Here is a 19269-nt window from a genome sequence, read left to right as displayed (position 1 = left end):
GGAGTTAGTGAAGGATTATGATTGCGAGATCCTCTATCATCCCGGAAAAGCCAATGTAGTGGCCGATGCCCTGAGTAGAAAGGGGCCCGGGCAGGTAGCTAGCATGGTTCAGATCTCACCTCAGTTAGCAGAGGATATGGTCAGGTCCAGCATTGAGTTTGTGGTAGGTCAGCTACACAACTTAACGCTGCAATCTGATCTGTTAGAAAGAATAAAAGTTGCTCAGACGACAGATCCGGAGTTAGTGAAGATCCGAGATGAGGTATTGGCTGGTCAAGCCAAGGACTTTTCAGTGTCAGATAGTGGGATGCTTTTGTATAAAGCCAGGGTTTGCGTCCCGAACAGTGTGGACTTGAGGAACGAGATCTTTGAGGAGGCTCATTCTACCCCGTATTCTCTGCATCCCGGCACCACCAAGATGTACCAAGACTTGAAACCGTACTTCTGGTGGAACGGTATGAAGAAGAATTTGGTAGAATTTGTATCGAGATGCCTCACATGTCAGCAGATCAAGGCTGAACATCAGAGACCGACGGGGTTGTTGCAGCCTCTAACCCTACCAGAATGGAAATGGGAGGATATTACTATGGATTTTGTGGTCGGGTTACCTAGGACCACGGGTATGTATGACTCCATCTGGGTAGTGGTGGACCGATTTACGAAATCTGCTCATTTTCTGCCGGTCAGAACAACGTTTACAGTGGATCAGTTGGCAGAACTGTACGTCAGGGAAATAGTGAGACTTCACGGGGTACCGAAGTCTATTGTTTCGGACAGGGATCCGAAATTCACCTCCAAATTTTGGCAAAGTTTGCAACGGGCAATGGGTACAAAGCTAAAATTCAGTACAGCATTCCATCCTCAGACAGATGGTCAGTCCGAAAGGACAATTCAGATATTAGAGGACATGCTGAGAGCCTGTGTTATGGACTTTGAGGGTTCATGGAATAAATACCTACCGTTAGTAGAGTTCTCATATAACAACAGTTATCAGAGTACGATAGGGATGGCACCCTATGAACTGTTGTATGGTAGGAAATGTAGATCCCCTATCCACTGGGGATGAGCAGGGGAGAGGAAATATCTAGGTCGGAGTCGGTTCGGCGGACCAATGAGGCAATAGAGAAGATTAAAGCTAGAATGCTTGCCTCCCGGAGCGGACGGAAGAGTTACGCGGTCCGAAACGTCGAGATGTTGAGTTCCGAGTAGGGGACCATGTGTTTTTGCGAGTATCTCCGATGAAGGGGATTAAACGTTTCGGGAAAAGAGGCAAGTTATGCCCTAGATTTACAGGACCTTTCGAGATTCTCGAGAAAATAGGTCAAGTGGCATATCGGTTAGCATTGCCTCCAGCTTTATCAGCAGTGCACAACGTATTTCATGTCTCAATGTTGAGAAAATACGTTTCAGACCCCTCTCATATAATCAGTTATGAGAGCCTTCAGCTTCAGTCAGATATGTCCTATGAGGAACAGCCAGTGCAGATCCTGGATAGAAAGGATAAAGTCCTTCGGAATAAGACCATAGCGTTGGTCAAGGTTCTCTGGAGAAACAGTAAGGTGGAAGAAGCCACTTGGGAGCTAGAATCAGATATGCGAGCTCAATATCCAGAGTTATTCAGGTTAGATTTCGGGGACGAAATCCTTTTAAGGGGGGGATAGTTGTAAAGCCCGCTTAGTTAATTTGGAAATTAGCAGTTATTTATGTTAATCAGGAAATTATTTATAGCTATTTAAATAATTTATCATTGTTATTTATGGAATTCAGATATGCATAATTATGTTATCAGCAGTTTTTATATTTCGCATTTCCGGTGTCCGGTACTTTGGAACGCGGCGTTTGGCTCAGTAGAAATCACAACTTAGTATGTTAGTATTTTGGGGACGGGTTTAGACATTGGGAATGTCGGGAATGGCCGGGAATTTAGAATGTCCCAAAAATACCCCTTTAGTATGATTTTAGTGATTTTTTTGGTGGAGGGGCAAAATGGTCTTTTTGCCCCATTAGTGTTTTGTCTTATATGATTTATTAAATGGAAAATAATTAATTATATGTTGATTTTATTTATTCTTTTCTTGGCTGAAATTAAATGAATAATGTGTTAATAAATCCCTTTTTCTCTCATTTCAAACACTTAGTCAAATTTTAAAGAAAATAGAAAAACTCTCTCTCTCTTTTTTCCTCTCTTTCGGCTGAGGCTTGGGGGTTCAAAGGGCTGGTTTTCTTTGGTGATTCAAGCTCTAACTTGCTACTTTATTGATCTCTTGTGTGGTATGTGTTTCCTAGGCCCTTCCTCTTTAAATTCTTGAAGAAAAATGATGAAAATGGATGATAATGCATGTGTTTTTGAGAGTTGTTTTTACTGCATTGTGTTTTGTTGTTGATTTATGTTGTTCAAAGCATGATTTTTGATGGTAAATGAGTTGTGTGAAGCATGAGTAGCTAGATTGTTCAAGCTTTTAAATTATATGTGAAAATTGATGATTTTTGTGAGAAAATGCCATGTTTAGTTTCTGTGTTATTGCTGGTTGTTATTGTTAGTTTGCAGAGGTGTTTTAATGCTTAGTTAAGTAGAATTAACTAGGCTAGGGTGCATGCTAGAGGGTTTAACCAAGTTTGAGTTCTTGAACTCAAAGCTTGGTCTTCAATGGTGAAATTTGCTTGTGAGGTTTCTGGGTAGGTTTGAGGCCTTGAAATGGTCATTTGGGACCTAGGTAGGAGGTCTGGAAAGTTTGGGACCATTTGGGTTCGAATTGGTCAAGATATGGGAATTTTTGGTTCTTTGCGAGGAACCGGAATTCGGTTGAGCATCCGGAATTCGGATGGGGGTTCGAATTTTCCCGAACCGGAATTCGGTTGGGCAACCGGACTTCCGGATGGGGGATTTTTCAGAACCCTAGTTTTCCTCGTTTTTGGGTTTTTAGGGGTATTGCCATGCTTTTTATCGATAGGGAAACTTTTAGTTTCGAGTTTTAGTCCCCGGGAAGTGATTTAGCGTGTCACTTATAACGTTGTGGTTTTTATGGTTTAGGAGCCGATGTCCGCCGTTCGTCGGTTCCGGTCGGGTTGACCACACACGAAATCGGAATCCGGGTAAGATTAGTATAACGGTATGCATATGTAGTTTACATGTTTAGCGTGCATGTAGGAAGCTTTGTTAGTTTACATTAGATATGTATTTAGGCTTCGAACCACCCAACCCCGTCACGTCGGTACAGTGGAGTATGACCGGCGGCGGAGTATGACCGGTTCGACCGATCAGTGACCGGTTGGTGGTTCGATCTTATTGACCTATCCCGTCGGTACAGTGGAGTATGACCGCACGGCGGAGTATGACCGGTTCGACCGATCGGGAGGATACTTGTCAATAGTGCGGGTCCCCGAACGTTCAAAACTCAGTACCATGTTGGACATGGCAGTAGTGCTCAGTACCATGTTGGACATGGCAGTAGCGGGACTCAGTATCGTGTTGGACACGGCAGTCAGTTTTATGTATGATATTATTATGCTTTTCTTACTGAGTCTGTCGACTCACAGTTTACGTTGCATGTGTAGGTAAAGGCAAGGCAGTTGCTGATGGACCGTGAGCGAGCTTATGGGATTGTACATGTCGGGGCGGTTAGGCCTGGAGCGTACGATCCTCGGGACAGCACGGCTGAGATTTTGTAATTGTCGTTAAACGACTTTATTTTGATGTAAAAGTTGAACAGTGAAAACGTTTGTAAATATTTTTTTTATAAATCGGGATCCCGAGACTTTTTTTGCAAAATGGTTTATAAGTTTAATGAAAAAGCAAAATTTTAATTAATCACGTTTTTCCATAAACCTCGTTGATTAGCAACGAGCTGCACAGTACGTTTAAAAATCACGTAATACGCCTAAGTTAGTTAGGGTGTTACAAAAATAGTTTTTTCCGAAGTTTTTAAACACTCGTTTAAAGTATTCTTGTTAGTTTCTAAAACCGTCGCTTATACGACCGTAGTAAAACAGGCAAAATAGGTAACGGTTAAAAACCGTCACTAATGTAGACTTCCCGATGGTTTAAAACCATTGCCTATAACAGGGTATAGGCAACGGTTTTAAACTGTCGGGAAGTCTACATTGAAACCGTCGCCTATACCTGACCTGTAATAACTGTTATAAACCGTCAAAAATATTAATTTAAGCCATGGAGTTTTTTCGTGATGGGCTACCAAAAAACAAGATGCAACTTGTTGATATAGGTAGTACCAATCAATCCATTTAAGCTATCTTCAACTATGTAGTCTCATACCTATACAGTCTCAGAATCATCACACTTGACTTTCCTCAGGCAGTGTGAGATTACACAACTTACCCGATATTTCTCCTTACGGATCACATGACTACTGACTATCACAATATTAAGCACCTAAAAGGGCCACATAACAATAATAAATACAAAAAATTATTTACTGAAAAAATAATACAAAAATTATTCATAAAAAATAAAAATAAAAACACAAGACAAAAAAAAATTACTACCTAAATATCACATGATATCACATCGAGAATTTTAAGACACTCATAACAAATAAAAAAAAATATTTACCAAAAACAAATAATAAAATAAAAACAGAAAATGACAAAAACAAATCATTTTCTTATGAATACATTCTTCTTATGTAGTATGATATATTATATACACATATTTATTTAATATTAATATATATCATTATGTAGAAGTATCAATATAATAAGCTGTTTCCTCACAGTACCTCTGAAGCTGCCTAGAAAATTATATATACGTATCTCTTTTTTTCATGTTTTCTTAATTTAAAATAAAATAAAATATAAAAATAATTGTTGATCATGACATTATAATAATATAATGATATATAATACAATTTCATCACAAAACTATATTTTAATAAATAACAATATAATTTTCCCATACAAATTACTATATATAAACGGTTTCCTTTCATATATATTATCTAGTAAATAATATTATTAGAATTTAATGTTATTTAAAAAAAAATGTAGTATTTTTTTTTTAAATTTAATAAAAAAAATATGTAATTTTAAAAAGAGAAAAATTTTTTGAGCTCCTGAATTAAGTGGGATTTAGCCACACAGGTTCGACTCTATTTCTTTTTTTTCTTTTATATATATATATATTAATTTAATAAATGAGTTTTACTATTTTACTGTATTTTTTTTTACAAAATACTATTTTTTTATAAAACAACAAAATAGAACAATTAAAACAACAGTGGAACAACTAAAAATAATTGTAAAAACTTAACACAATACACAGTATAAAACTTATGTACAGTATTTATAAAAAAAATTCTACCTTACAGTAAAATAATTAGAAATTTGTGGTGTAAAAAGTTTATATATATAGCTTGAAATTATATGAAAAACGTGCATGTTTCTAAATATTATTATTATATATATATAAATATTTATACTTGCCAAAAAGCAAAAGAAGAAGAAGAAAGAAGAAGAAGAATAAGAGAATTAGCTAGAAAAGTATATAGTTGTACTTAAAAAAATCAAATGAAAACTTCAATTTATTTGATATTCAAGTCAACTGAAGGGTAAAAAGGTTGTTTAAATTAGGGCATTATATTTGAATTCAATATAGTCCTCTCTTTCTCTCTAAAAAAAAAAAAAATATAGTCCTCTCTATTGACTGTCAAGACTCCTATGTCCTTTTCTTCTATTATTCTTGTTCAACTTAAAATTGAAAGTTGAATCAATAAACTCTTATATATGCATGTGATATGTTACTCTGAAAAAAGCTATGTATATAAATATATATATTGTTTTAATTTTATTTTAATTTGTATAGTGTGTGAGACCTATAGTAATTATGGGTTTGATTATGTTTAGTGTTATATTAGTTAGGGCGAAGATGCAAAATGACCTTAAATCTAACAATTAAGTTAATAAATGTCCATTTTTTAAAAAAATTAACAAAATGTCCTTTTAGTTAAAAATTTGATGATAAAATTACAATTATAACCTTGAATAATTAAGTGTTTGGTATAGTTATTTTGCACAATAGTATATCGTTTTTATGTGCAATAATATATTAAAAAAAACTGAAAGGTAGTATATATATATTTTGAAATAACTGAAAGGTAGTATATTAGTTTAAGATTGTAGTATATATTATTTTAATGTGCTATGGTATATAATGAACGAAAGACGGAAATTAAAAAAATATGGAATATTAGTTTCAGTTTGAGGTATAGTTATATTTCACTAGGAAATATTGTCTTTATGTTCATTAGTATATCATGAAATAAAGAAAAAGAAAAAAAAAACATGTGGAATATTAAATTAAGTTTTTAGTATATATATATTTTCCACTATATTGGTGACATATTAATTTTTCACTATAGTATTTATGCTTATGATTGCAGAATATAATTTTCATATGCTATTATATATCGTGGAAAAAATCATTTAATAGTATGTTAGTTTAAGTTTATGGTATATTTATATTTGTCTAAGGTATATCGTTTGTATGTGATATGTATATCGTGAAGGATATAAAGAAAAAAAACTATTAAATATTAATTTAAGTATGAGGTATAGTTATATTTGACTGGGGTATATTGATTTTATATTCATTGGTATTTCATGAAGGAAAGAACAAGAAAAAAAACTTGTGGAATATTAAATTAAGTTTTTTGTATAATTTTTTTTTCACTATGCTGCTTATGATTGTGATATATAGTTTTTGTATGCTACTGTATATTGTGGAAAACAATTCATTTAATAGTATATTAGTTTAAGTTTGTGATATATGTATATTGGTTTAAGATATATTGTTTGTATATGATACGATATATTAATAAAAAAATAATTATATGGTTAAATAACATATTAGACAACAACAACAACAGCAAAATCTAAAAAAATAAAATATATAATACCTTTTATATAATGGAAAAATAGTTGACAAAAATTCAGTAGAGAGGTTTTGATTTATTATTTTTCATAATTTCTATTAAATGAATAAAACATATAATACCTTTTATATAATGAAGGGTATTTTAGGTATTAAAAAGTAAAAAAGAATATTTGCTTTATTATTTTAAAAAAGGGACATTAATTATCTATAGAGTTAGAAATAGGACCATTTACTTACATTTCTCTATTAGTTAATAAATTTATATGGGCCTAAGCTTTGGCCTAGCCCGCTTAGCCCAAGATCGGTCTTGTCTAACTACTTATAAAGTATAGTGGTAAATGCGTGTGTGTCGTGTTAGTTTGGCCTATATTTTTTAGACTGTTTAAATACGGGTCGTGTGTGTCAGGCCTAAAAAAATATGGATCGTATCGTGTAATAATTTTATAGATCCAGCATGGGCCTGCAAGTCCGGTAATTTCGTACTGTGCTCGGATTCGTGTCGTGCTTTATTCAGTTCGACCCATTTTTTTCAAATAGACCAACTTATTTTTTATACCGGCTCAAATTTGTACTCAATTTTTTTGCATTTTTATTACAATTGATGAACTAAATACTAAAATATATGTGTATTTTATAATTGTTTTAATTATTCTTATATCTTTTTTTCAATAATAGTTACACACAATTATATAAAAAGTAATTATAATTATTATAATTTGTGACAGTCAGTAGTCCCGTGATCCGTAAGGGGAAATACCGGGTAAGCTGTGCAATCCCACACCGCCTGAGGAAGGTCAAGTGGGATGATTCTGAGACTGTGTAGGTATGGGACTACACAGTTGAAGAGGGCTTAAATGGATTGATTGGTACTACCTATGTCAACAAGGTCCATCTTGTTTTTCGGTAGCCCATCTCGAAAGAACTCCACAGTTAAGCGTGCTTGGCTTGGAGCAATTTCAGGATGGGTGACCTCTTGAGAATTTTTCTTGGAAGCGTGCGAGTGAGGACAAAGTACGCTGGAAACACTTGTGTTGGTCTGTAGGGTCAGTCATCGATCCAGGAAGCAGCCAGAGTGGCGTACTCGTGTATAAGAGCCATTCATTCCGTGGGTGTGAGGACCCAATGGAGGCTTGAAGCGGGGACGTTACAAATGGTATCAGAGCCTTGACCCAGCTGGAAGTGTGGTCAACGAGGACGTCGGACCCCGTAAGGGGGGGTGATTGTGACAGTCAGTAGTCCCGTGATCCGTAAGGGGAAATACCGGGTAAGCTGTGCAATCCCACACCGCCTGGGGAAGGTCAAGTGGGATGATTCTGAGACTGTGTAGGTATGGGACTACACAGTTGAAGAGAGCTTAAATGGATTGATTGGTACTACCTATATCAACAAGGTGCATCTTGTTTTTCGGTAGCCTATCTCGAAAGAACTCCAAAGTTAAGCGTACTTGGCCTGGAGCAATTTCAAGGATGGGTGACCTTCTGGGAAGTTTTCCCAGGATGCGTGTGAGTGAGGACAAAGCACGCTGGAAACACTTGTGTTGGTCTGTAGGGTCAGTCATCAATCCAGGAAGCAGCCAGAGTGGCGTACTCGTGTATAAGAGCCATTAGTCCGTGGGTGTAAGGGCACAATGGAGGCTTGAAGCGGGAACGTTACAAATGGTATCAGAGCCTTGACCCAGCCGGAAGTGTGGTCGACGAGGACGTCGGACCCCGTAAGGGGGGGTGATTGTGACAGTCAGTAGTCCCGTGATCCGTAAGGGGAAATACCGGGTAAGCTGTGCAATCCCACACCGCACAGGGAAGGTCAAGTGGGATGATTCTGAGACTGTGTAGGTATGGGACTACACAGTTGAAGAGGGCTTAAATGGATTGATTGGTACTACCTATGTCAACAAGGTGCATCTTGTTTTTCGGTAGCCCATCTCGAAAGAACTCCACAGTTAAGCGTGCTTGGCTTGGAGCAATTTCAGGATGGGTGACCTCCTGGGAAGTTTTCCCAGGAAGCGTGCGAGTGAGGACAAAGTACGCTGGAAACACTTGTGTTGGTCTGTAGGGTCAGTCATCGATCCAGGAAGCAGCCAGAGTGGCGTACTCGTGTATAAGAGCCATTCATTCCGTGGGTGTAAGGACCCAATGGAGGCTTGAAGCGGGGACGTTACATAATTTAATTATTTATATCATTTTAATTGATAAATAAGTTTATTATTATTATTATTTATCAAATTATTGAACTTTTTAACGTGTCATGCTTTCAAATTAATTTATTCATACTTATATGTTATGTTTTAAGGCTTATCGTATCACATCGTGTTTAAGTCTATATTTTTTTTTCGTGTCGTGCCTAAGCATATAGTTTTTCATGTCGGATCGTGCTCGTGTTGGTTTCGTACCGTGTCAAAAAGCTTAATCCATATATATAGCATTACCTACAAGGACATTAAAATGAGCATAGTCTAGTGGTGCCTAGCATCATATAGAGGTGTCTAGTAGCAATATTTCATAAAAAAATATTATATAAAACTCACTACTTAATTATACCAATAACAATTAATTAATTAATTTTAGAGGTCTTTATTTCATACTATTCACATATATCACTAGTAGTCCAACACATGACCCCAAACAATATTGAACACATTATTATTATTATTATTATTATTATTATTATTATTTTGAGAGATGATCATAATAATTAATGTTGAACATTTCTAGTTAATGCAACAAAAGGACAAAATATAAGATAACACTTTAATTATATTCTTTTTAATTTTAACAACAATGACAAGAAATAATATTTAATACATCTATACTTAGTCCAACCACGTTATTTTTATTTTGTCGGACTTGCACATATAAATATATATATATAATTATATATATATTATATTGTTTACATTTTTTTTTTCTTTTTTGAGAATGGGGCCAAATAGTCTATATATACAATCACATTTCATTGTAAGCTTTTTAATTTTTGAGATGTTGATGGATTCATCATGTATTGATCTAATTTTTTTTTTACAATTAATTAATTAGTAATAAATAATAAGCTATTTATGTATGAAACTATTTATTAATAAACAAAGCTGCATGGTTAATTGGAATCATATTTAACAAATCATTAATTTTACACAATTTTACACATAAAATAAAAAAATAAGACAATATATATTATATATGAATGCTTTTTTTTTTCCTTTTTCTCTTTACCACATATAATGTAGTTTTATCTATATATATCTATCTTTTATATATATGCATGATGATCATTTGGATCAATACTTATATAATTTTATAAAGTATATATATGAATATAAATTAATTCTATGCCAAAATAAATCAAACTAAATAATAATCTAGTTATTATATGAACAAGAGCATTGTTATTAGGCATCAGTAGTGCCTAGCACCTTCTTGACATGTCGCGTTGTGATTGGTTAGCGATACTCTCTAAAAACTATATTAAACTATATGAGATCCGATACTTAGTTGGACTAATAGCGATACTGACACATGAAGGATACTAGGCACTACTGATACCCTTTAGCATTTCTCATATGAACAAATCTAATGATATTGATAGGTCAATTAAGCCAAAAAAAAAAAAAATTAGGGCATATATATTATAATTATAACTAACTCTAGCTAGCTATAGCTCTCTCTATATATATAAATATTATTATTTTAATTAATAAAACACAATTTATGTAACACCCTAACTATCTTAGGCGTATTACGTGATTTTTAAACGTACTGTGCAGCTCGTTGCTAGTCAACGAGGTTTATGGAAAAACGTGATTAATTAAAATTTTGCTTTTTCATTAAACTTATAAACCATTTTGCAAAAAGTCTCGGGATCCCGATTTATAAAAATATTTACAAACGTTTTTACTGATCAACTTTAACATCAAAATAAAGTCGTCTAACGACAGTTACAAAATCTCAGCCCTGCTGTCCCGAGGATCGTACGCTCCAGGCCTAACCGCCCCGACATGTACAATCTCATATGCTCGGTCACGGTCCATCAGCTACAGCCTTGCCTTTACCTACACATGAACATAAACTGTGAGTCGACAGACTCAGCAAGAAAAGCATAATAATAACATACATAAAACTGACTGCCGTGTCCAACACGATACTGAGTCCCGCTACTGCCATGTCCAACATGGTACTGAGCACTACTGCCATGTCCAACATGGTACTGAGTTTTGAACGTTCAGGGGACGGTACTATTGACAAGTATCCTCCTGATCGGTCGAACCGGTCATACTCCGCCGTCGGTCATACTCGGCTGTACCGACGGGATAGGTCAATAAGACCGAACCACCAACCGGTGTCGGCTGATCGGTCGAGCCTGGTCATACTCATTTCTTGGTCATACTCCAGCCTGTACCGACGTGACAGGGTTGGATGGTTCGAAGCCTAAATACATAACTAATGTAATCTAGCAGGCTTCCTACATGCACGCTAAACATGTAATCTACATATGCATATTGTTATACTAATCTTACCTGGATTCCGAATTCAGGTGTGCCGGTCAACCTGACTGGAACTTAGCTGAGCGGCGGATTACAGGCTCCTAAACCGTAAAAATCACAACACCGATAAGTGATACGCTAAATCACAACGGGGACAAAGGTTTTAAAACCAAACCTAACTCACTGCAATTAAATACTAAAATACCCCCAAACTAACAGAGAACAAACTGTCTGAAAACCCGAAACTAGCACAAAACGGAAAGTTGAGAAAAACCGGTTTCTCACCTTCGCAAAATCCGGGTTAGGTTTTACATGCGATGTAAAACCGGTTAGCGGTTACCCAGAAAAAACCCAAAAATCATTTCACCAACCAAAACGATTCCAAACTCAACCAAACTTTCCAGACCTGCTAATTAGACCCTAATAAACATTTCCAAGGCATCAAACCTACCCAGAAACCACATACACAAATTTTGCCATTGGAGCTCAAGCTTTGAGTTCCAAACTCAAGCTTGAGCAAAACCACATAAACAAGCAATCCACAAGCTTAATTCTACTAAACTAAGCATAAAAATACCTCTGCAAACTAACAGAACATCCAGCAATAACACAGAAACATATCATAGCATTTCATCCAAAAATCACATATTTTACATAAAAACAACAAAGCTTTGAACACCCTATCTAGCATGCTTCAAACCACTCAATTAACATCACATAAACATACTTTGAATCACACAATTTAACCATAAAAACACAAAGAAGAAACTCAACTAGAAATCATGCATGCATCTCATTTTTTCCACATTTTTCTCAAGAAATTTAAAGAGAAGGAACTAGGGAACACATACCACAACAAGAGATCTCTAGAGTAGCAAATTAGGGCTTGAATCTCTACCAAAAATCCCAGCTTTGAACCCTAAGTCTCAGCCGAAATGCAAGAGGAAAAGAGAGAGAGCTTTCTATTTTTTAAACTTTCTAATTTTTGACTAAGTGTAAAATGAGAGAAAAAGGGATTTTCAAGCTTAATATACCATTTTAATAAATCCACTTCAGCCAAAAGCAATTAAATAAATAAACATTTATTTCATTTAATAAACTCATATAAGACAAAACACTAATGGGGCAAAAAGACCATTTTGCCCCTCCACCATAAAATCACATAAATCACACTAAAGGGGTATTTTTGGGACATTCTAAATTCCCGGCCATTCCCGACATTCCCAATGTCTAAAACCCGTCCCCAAAATACTAACATACTAAGTTGTGATTTCTACTGAGCCAAACGCCGAGTTCCAAAATACCGGACACCGGAAAAGCGAAATATAAAAAGCCGCCGATGACATAATTATGCATATCTGAATTCCATAAATAAAAATGATAAATTATTTAAATAGCTATAAATAATTTCCTGATTAACATAAATAACTGCTAATTTCCAAATTAACTAAGCGGGCTTTACAACTATTCCCCCCTTAAAAGGATTTCGTCCCTGAAATCTAACCTGAATAACTCTGGAAATTGAGCTCGCATATCTGATTCTAGCTCCCAGGTGGCTTCTTCCACCTTCTTGTTTCTCCAGAGAACCTTGACCAACGCTATGGTCTTATTCCGAAGGACTTTATCCTTTCTATCCGGGATCCGCACCTTTGTTCCTCATAAGACATATCGGACCGAGCCGAAGGCTCTCATAACTGAGTATATGAGAGGGGTCTGAAACGTATTTTCTCAACATTGAGACATGAAATACGTTGTGCACTGCTGATAAAGCTGGAGGCAATGCTAACCGATATGCCACTTGACCTATCTTCTCGAGAATCTCGAAAGGTCCTGTAAACCTAGGGCATAACTTGCCTCTTTTCCCGAAACGTTTAATCCCTTTCATCGGAGATACTCGCAAAAACACATGGTCCCCTACTCGGAACTCAACATTCCTACGTTTCGGATCTGCGTAACTCTTCTGTCTGCTCTGTGAAGCAAGCATTCTAGCTTTAATCTTTTCTATTGCCTCATTGGTCCGCTGAACTGACTCTGGACCTAGGTATTTCCTCTCCCCTGTCTCATCCCAGTGGATAGGGGATCTACACTTTCTACCGTACAACAGTTCGTAGGGTGCCATCCCTATCGTACTCCGGTAGCGTTGTTGTACGAGAACTCTATTAACGGTAGGTATTTATTCCATGAACCCTCAAAGTCCATAACACGGGCTCTCGGCATATCCTCCAATATCCGAATTGTCCTTTCGGACCGACCATCCGTCTGAGGATGGAATGCTGTACCGAATTTTAGCTTCGTACCCATTGCCCGTTGCAAACTTTGCCAAAATTTGGAGGTGAATTTCGGATCCCTGTCCGAAACTATAGACTTCGGTACCCCGTGAAGTCTCACTATCTCCCTGACATATAACTCTGCCAACTGATCCACTGTAAATGTTGTTCTAACCGGCAGAAAATGAGCAGATTTCGTAAATCGATCCACCACTACCCAGATGGAGTCATACATGCCCGTGGTCCTAGGTAACCCGACCACAAAATCCATCGTAATATCCTCCCATTTCCATTCTGGTAGGGTTAGAGGCTGCAACAACCCTACTGGTCTCTGATGTTCAGCCTTGATCTGCTGACACGTGAGGCATCTCGAAACGAATTCTACCAAATTCTTCTTCATACCGCTCCACCAGAAGTACGGTTTCAAATCTTGGTACATCTTGGTGGTGCCGGGATGTAGAGAATATGGAGTAGAATGAGCCTCCTCAAAGATCTCGTTCCTCAAGTCCACACTGTTCGGGACACAAACCCTGGCTTTATACAAAAGCACCCCACTAGCTGACACTGAAAAGTCTTTGGCTTGACCAGCCAATACCTCATCTCGGATCTTCACTAACTCCGGATCTGTCGTCTGAGCAACCTTTATTCTTTCTAACAGATCGGATTGCAGCGTTAAGTTGTGTAGCTGACCTACCACAAACTCAATGCTGGACCTAACCATATCCTCTGCTAGCTGAGGTGAGATCTGAACTATGCTAGCCACTTGCCCGGGACCCTTTCTGCTCAGGGCATCAGCCACTACATTGGCTTTCCCGGGATGGTAAAGGATCTCACAATCATAATCCTTTACTAGTTCCAACCAACGCCTTTGTCTCATGTTCAAATCTTTCTGAGTAAAGAAATACTTGAGACTTTTATGGTCGGTATAGATCTCGCACTTCTCCCCATAAAGGTAATGCCGCCAAATCTTCAGTGCAAAAACCACTGCGGCCAATTCTAAATCATGAGTCGGGTATCGCTGTTCATAGTCCTTTAACTGACGGGAGGCATAAGCGATAACCCAATCGGCTTGCATCAATACGCACCCCAAACCCTGTTTGGATGCGTCACAGTAGACTACGAACTTTTCCTCGTCCGAAGGCAAAGCTAGTACCGGAGCAGTAATCAATCTCTGTTTCAGCTCCTGAAAACTAGCTTCGCATTTATCTGACCAGATAAATCGCTGATTCTTCTTTGTAAGCTTGGTTAGGGGCATTGAAATTTTGGAGAACCCCTCCACGAACCTACGGTAGTACCCAGCTAATCCCAAGAAGCTTCTGATCTCTGTCACTGTCTTCGGTCTCGGCCAATCCCTGACGGATTCAATCTTCCCGGGATCCACCTTGATCCCGTCCTTGCCCACAATGTGCCCTAGAAAGGACACTTGAGACAACCAGAACTCACATTTCTTGAACTTGGCGTAGAGTCTATGTTCTCGAAGTCGTTGCAGTACCATCTGAAGATGTAACTCATGCTCCTCTTCTGACTGAGAGTATACGAGGATGTCGTCGATAAACACAATCACACAGATATCGAGGAAATCCTTGAATACTCTATTCATCAGGTCCATGAATGCTGCAGGAGCATTGGTTAGTCCGAATGACATAACCAGGAACTCGTAGTGTCCATACCTAGTGCGGAAAGCCGTCTTTTGAATGTCCTCCTCTCGGATCCTCAACTGATGATAACCCGAACGGAGATCAATCTTAGAAAAGACCGTCTTCCCCTGAAGCTGATCGAACAAGTCATCGATCCTAGGTAATGGATACTTATTCTTCACCGTCAGCTTGTTCAACTCTCTGTAGTCGATGCACATCCTCATAGATCCATCCTTCTTCTTGACGAACAAAACCGGGCTCCCTGTGGTGACACACCGGGCCGAATGAACCCTATGTCAAGCAACCCTTGGAGCCGAATCTTCAATTCCTTAAGTTCGAGTGGAGCCATCCTATACGGGGCTTTGGAAACCGGATCCACCCCTGGTGCCAAGTCAATCACGAAGTCAATCTCCCTCCGAGGTGGTAACCCTGGAAGTTCTTCGGGAAAAACGTCCAAAAATTCCCGAACCACACTGATATCCTCTGGCCGAATGGTGTCTGGCCGAGTGGTGTCCACCACCACGGCCAGAAACCCTAAGCACCCACCGTGCAATAGTTCTCTCGCTGACATAGCCGAGATCACCGGGATCCGAGATCCCTGAACCGAACCCACAAATACGAACGGTTCTTCACTTTCCGGTTGGAAGACCACCATCTTCCTCTTACAGTCAATGCTCGCCGAATATTTAGATAGGAAATCCATTCCTAAAATAATATCAAATTCGACTAAGCTCATCTCTATCAGATCAGCGCTTAACTCTCTACCATCTATCCTGATCGGCATAGACCTAATCCACCTATTGGAGATAACCAATTCTCCGCTGTAACGTGGTTCCAAACCCTGATTCATATCTATCAAAGGGTCTACCTAACTTACTAAAGACTCTGGCCGCCACATAAGAACGTGTAGCCCCAGAATCAAACAGCACTGAATAAAGCGAGTCGTTAATAAAAATCTGACCTGTAACAACTGATGGGCTGGCATCTGCATCAGCCTGCGTGATAGCGAACACCCTGGCTGGAGTGGGTATCGCTGGAGCTCTCGGTGCCTCCGGCCGAGCCGGGGACATTCCCTCTTGAAGTGCCGGGAATGCCACAATGAAAGCATCCCCGCCCCTTGCACTCTCCCCGATGATGCCTCTTGCGGCTAGGGCACTCGGGGTAGGAGAATCGGGTCTCATTACCACCGGGACGACTCCTGCGTTCGGTTCCCCCGAACCTCTTGTTCGCTCGAGCCGCCGAAGCGTGGGTGCCCTCTTCCTCTCGATCAATGGCCGAACCACTACTCCCCGCCGAAGCCCGATGCGGGGAGGGGTAGGAGCTCCGCCACTAACCGAGACCTTGGGCCGATTCGACATGCACCCCACTGCGCCCTCAGCTCGCAGTGCCTTCTCCACCATCTGAGCATAGGTGGTGCTGTCGTCGGTGGTAATCATCAGGTCATGCCTGATCGTGGGACTCAACCCGTCCAAATACTTCTCCTTCCCCGCCGAAGCCTGGCCTAAGACGATTCCCGAGGCTAACCTCGCCAGCCGGTCCAACCGAGTAGTATACTCGGTGACACTCATGTTCTCCCGCCGGGTCGGGTGAACGAACTCTTTCCTCTTGGCGCTTCGACCGCCTCATTATAGTACTTCGCGTTGAAGAGTTCTGGAACCTTTCCCGAGTCATGGTGGTGACATCGTGAATCCGAGACACCATGTCCCACCATACCGGGGCATCCTCCCGGAACCGGAATGTGGCGCACACCACTCTGTCGTTACCGGTGACACCCATAAAGTTCAGAATTCTGGTGATCACCGTAAGCCACTGCTCGGCTTTCGACACATCTGGACCTCCCAGGAATACCGGAGGTGCTTGCTTTCGGAACCGCTCATACAATGGTTCCAATCTATGGGCCGCCACCACTATCTCGGCACAGGCGGCGAGGGCGGTGCCACCGGAACTACGGCACGGGCTGCGGGAGCACCCCGCTGTCTCAACCTCTCGAATCTCGAGGTCTTGTTCTTCGATCTCGGGCTTGCATCTCCGCAAACCGCAACTCCCGGTTCGGGGCTCCACGATCGGCCGGGAGCTGGGCGGCTGTGGCGGGTTCTCAACACCCCGACCACGAGCCCCCGCCTCGGGGACCTCTACCTCGGCCCCTAGCGAGGTGGGGAAACCGAGCTCCCTCTCCCTGATTCGACCCCACGGAGTTGCCCCGACTCCTGGTAGTCCGCCTGGCGTCCATCTAGTTAGAACCGCCTGCGAAACCAAGAGTTGGCATATCAGGTCGTATTCAAGGCGAGCTTACTAATGCCGCTTAATTTGGAAATTAGAAATGAAACATGCGCCTATTCTACTATCAGGCTACTAACATGCTTCCTAACGTGGCTTTTCTTTTTCATAACCGAATAAAATAAGCTACTAAAGCAATAAAGGCTTGCGAACCGTGAACCGAGCTAGCTGGCGATGATGATTGTACATGTCGTGACGATCTTCGGAAGACAACACAGCGGCTACGATACCAAGTTGTAACACCCTAACTATCTTAGGCGTATTACGTGATTTTTAAACGTCTTGTGCAGCTCGTTGCTAGTCAACGAGGTTTATGGAAAAACGTGATTAATTAAAATTTTGCTTTTTCATTAAACTTATAAACCATTTTGCAAAAAGTCTCGGGATCCCGATTTATAAAAATATTTACAAACGTTTTTACTGATCAACTTTAACATCAAAATAAAGTCGTCTAACGACGATTTACAAAATCTCGGCCTCGTCCCGAGGATCGTACGCTCCAGCCTAACCGCCCCGAGCATGTACAATCTCATATGCTCGGTCACGGTCCATCGCCCTGACCTTGCCTTTACCTACATATGAACATAAGCCGTGAGTCGACGGACTCGGCAAGAAAAGCATAATAATAACATACATAAAACCGACCGCCGTGTCCAACACGATACCGAGTCCCGCCATCGCCATGTCCAACATGGTGCCGAGCACTTCTTGCCATGTCCAACATGGTACTGAGTTTTGAACGTTCAGGGGACGGTACTATTGACAAGTATCCTCCTCGATCGGTCGAACCGGTCATACTCCGCTCGGGTCATACTCCAACTGTACCGACGGGATAGGTCAATAGCCGAACCACCAACCGGTGTCGGCTGATCGGTCGAGCCTGGTCATACTCATTTGGTCATACTCCGGCTGTACCGACGTGACGGGGTTGGATGGTTCGAAGCCTAAATACATAACTAATGTAATCTAGCGGGCTTCCTACATGCACGCTAAACATGTAATCTACATATGCATATTGTTATACTAATCTTACACGGATTCGAATTCGGGTGTGCGGCCAACCCGATTTGGAACTTAGCCGAGCGGATTACGTGCTCCTAAACCGTAAAAATCACAACACCGATAAGTGATACGCTAAATCACAACGGGGACAAAGGTTTTAAAACCAAACCTAACTCACTGCAATTAAATACTAAAATACCCCCAAACTAACAGAGAACAAACTGTCTGAAAACCCGAAACTAGCACAAAACGGAAAGTTGAGAAAAACCGGTTTCTCACCTTACTGCAAAATCCGGGTAACCGGTTTTACATGCAGTGTAAAACCGGTTAGCCGGTTTTACCCAGAAAAAACCCAAAAATCATTTCACCAACCAAAACGATTCCAAACTCAACCAAACTTTCCAGACCTGCTAATTAGACCCTAATAAACATTTCCAAGGCATCAAACCTACCCAGAAACCACATACACAAATTTTGCCATTGGAGCTCAAGCTTTGAGTTCCAAACTCAAGCTTGAGCAAAACCACATAAACAAGCAATCCACAAGCTTAATTCTACTAAACTAAGCATAAAAATACCTCTGCAAACTAACAGAACATCCAGCAATAACACAGAAACATATCATAGCATTTCATCCAAAAATCACATATTTTACATAAAAACAACAAAGCTTTGAACACCCTATCTAGCATGCTTCAAACCACTCAATTAACATCACATAAA

This window comes from Cannabis sativa, chromosome 7 (genome assembly GCF_029168945.1).
Source record: "Cannabis sativa cultivar Pink pepper isolate KNU-18-1 chromosome 7, ASM2916894v1, whole genome shotgun sequence".
Taxonomy (NCBI): Eukaryota; Viridiplantae; Streptophyta; class Magnoliopsida; order Rosales; family Cannabaceae; genus Cannabis; species Cannabis sativa.
Note: the sequence above shows the minus strand (reverse complement) of the source record.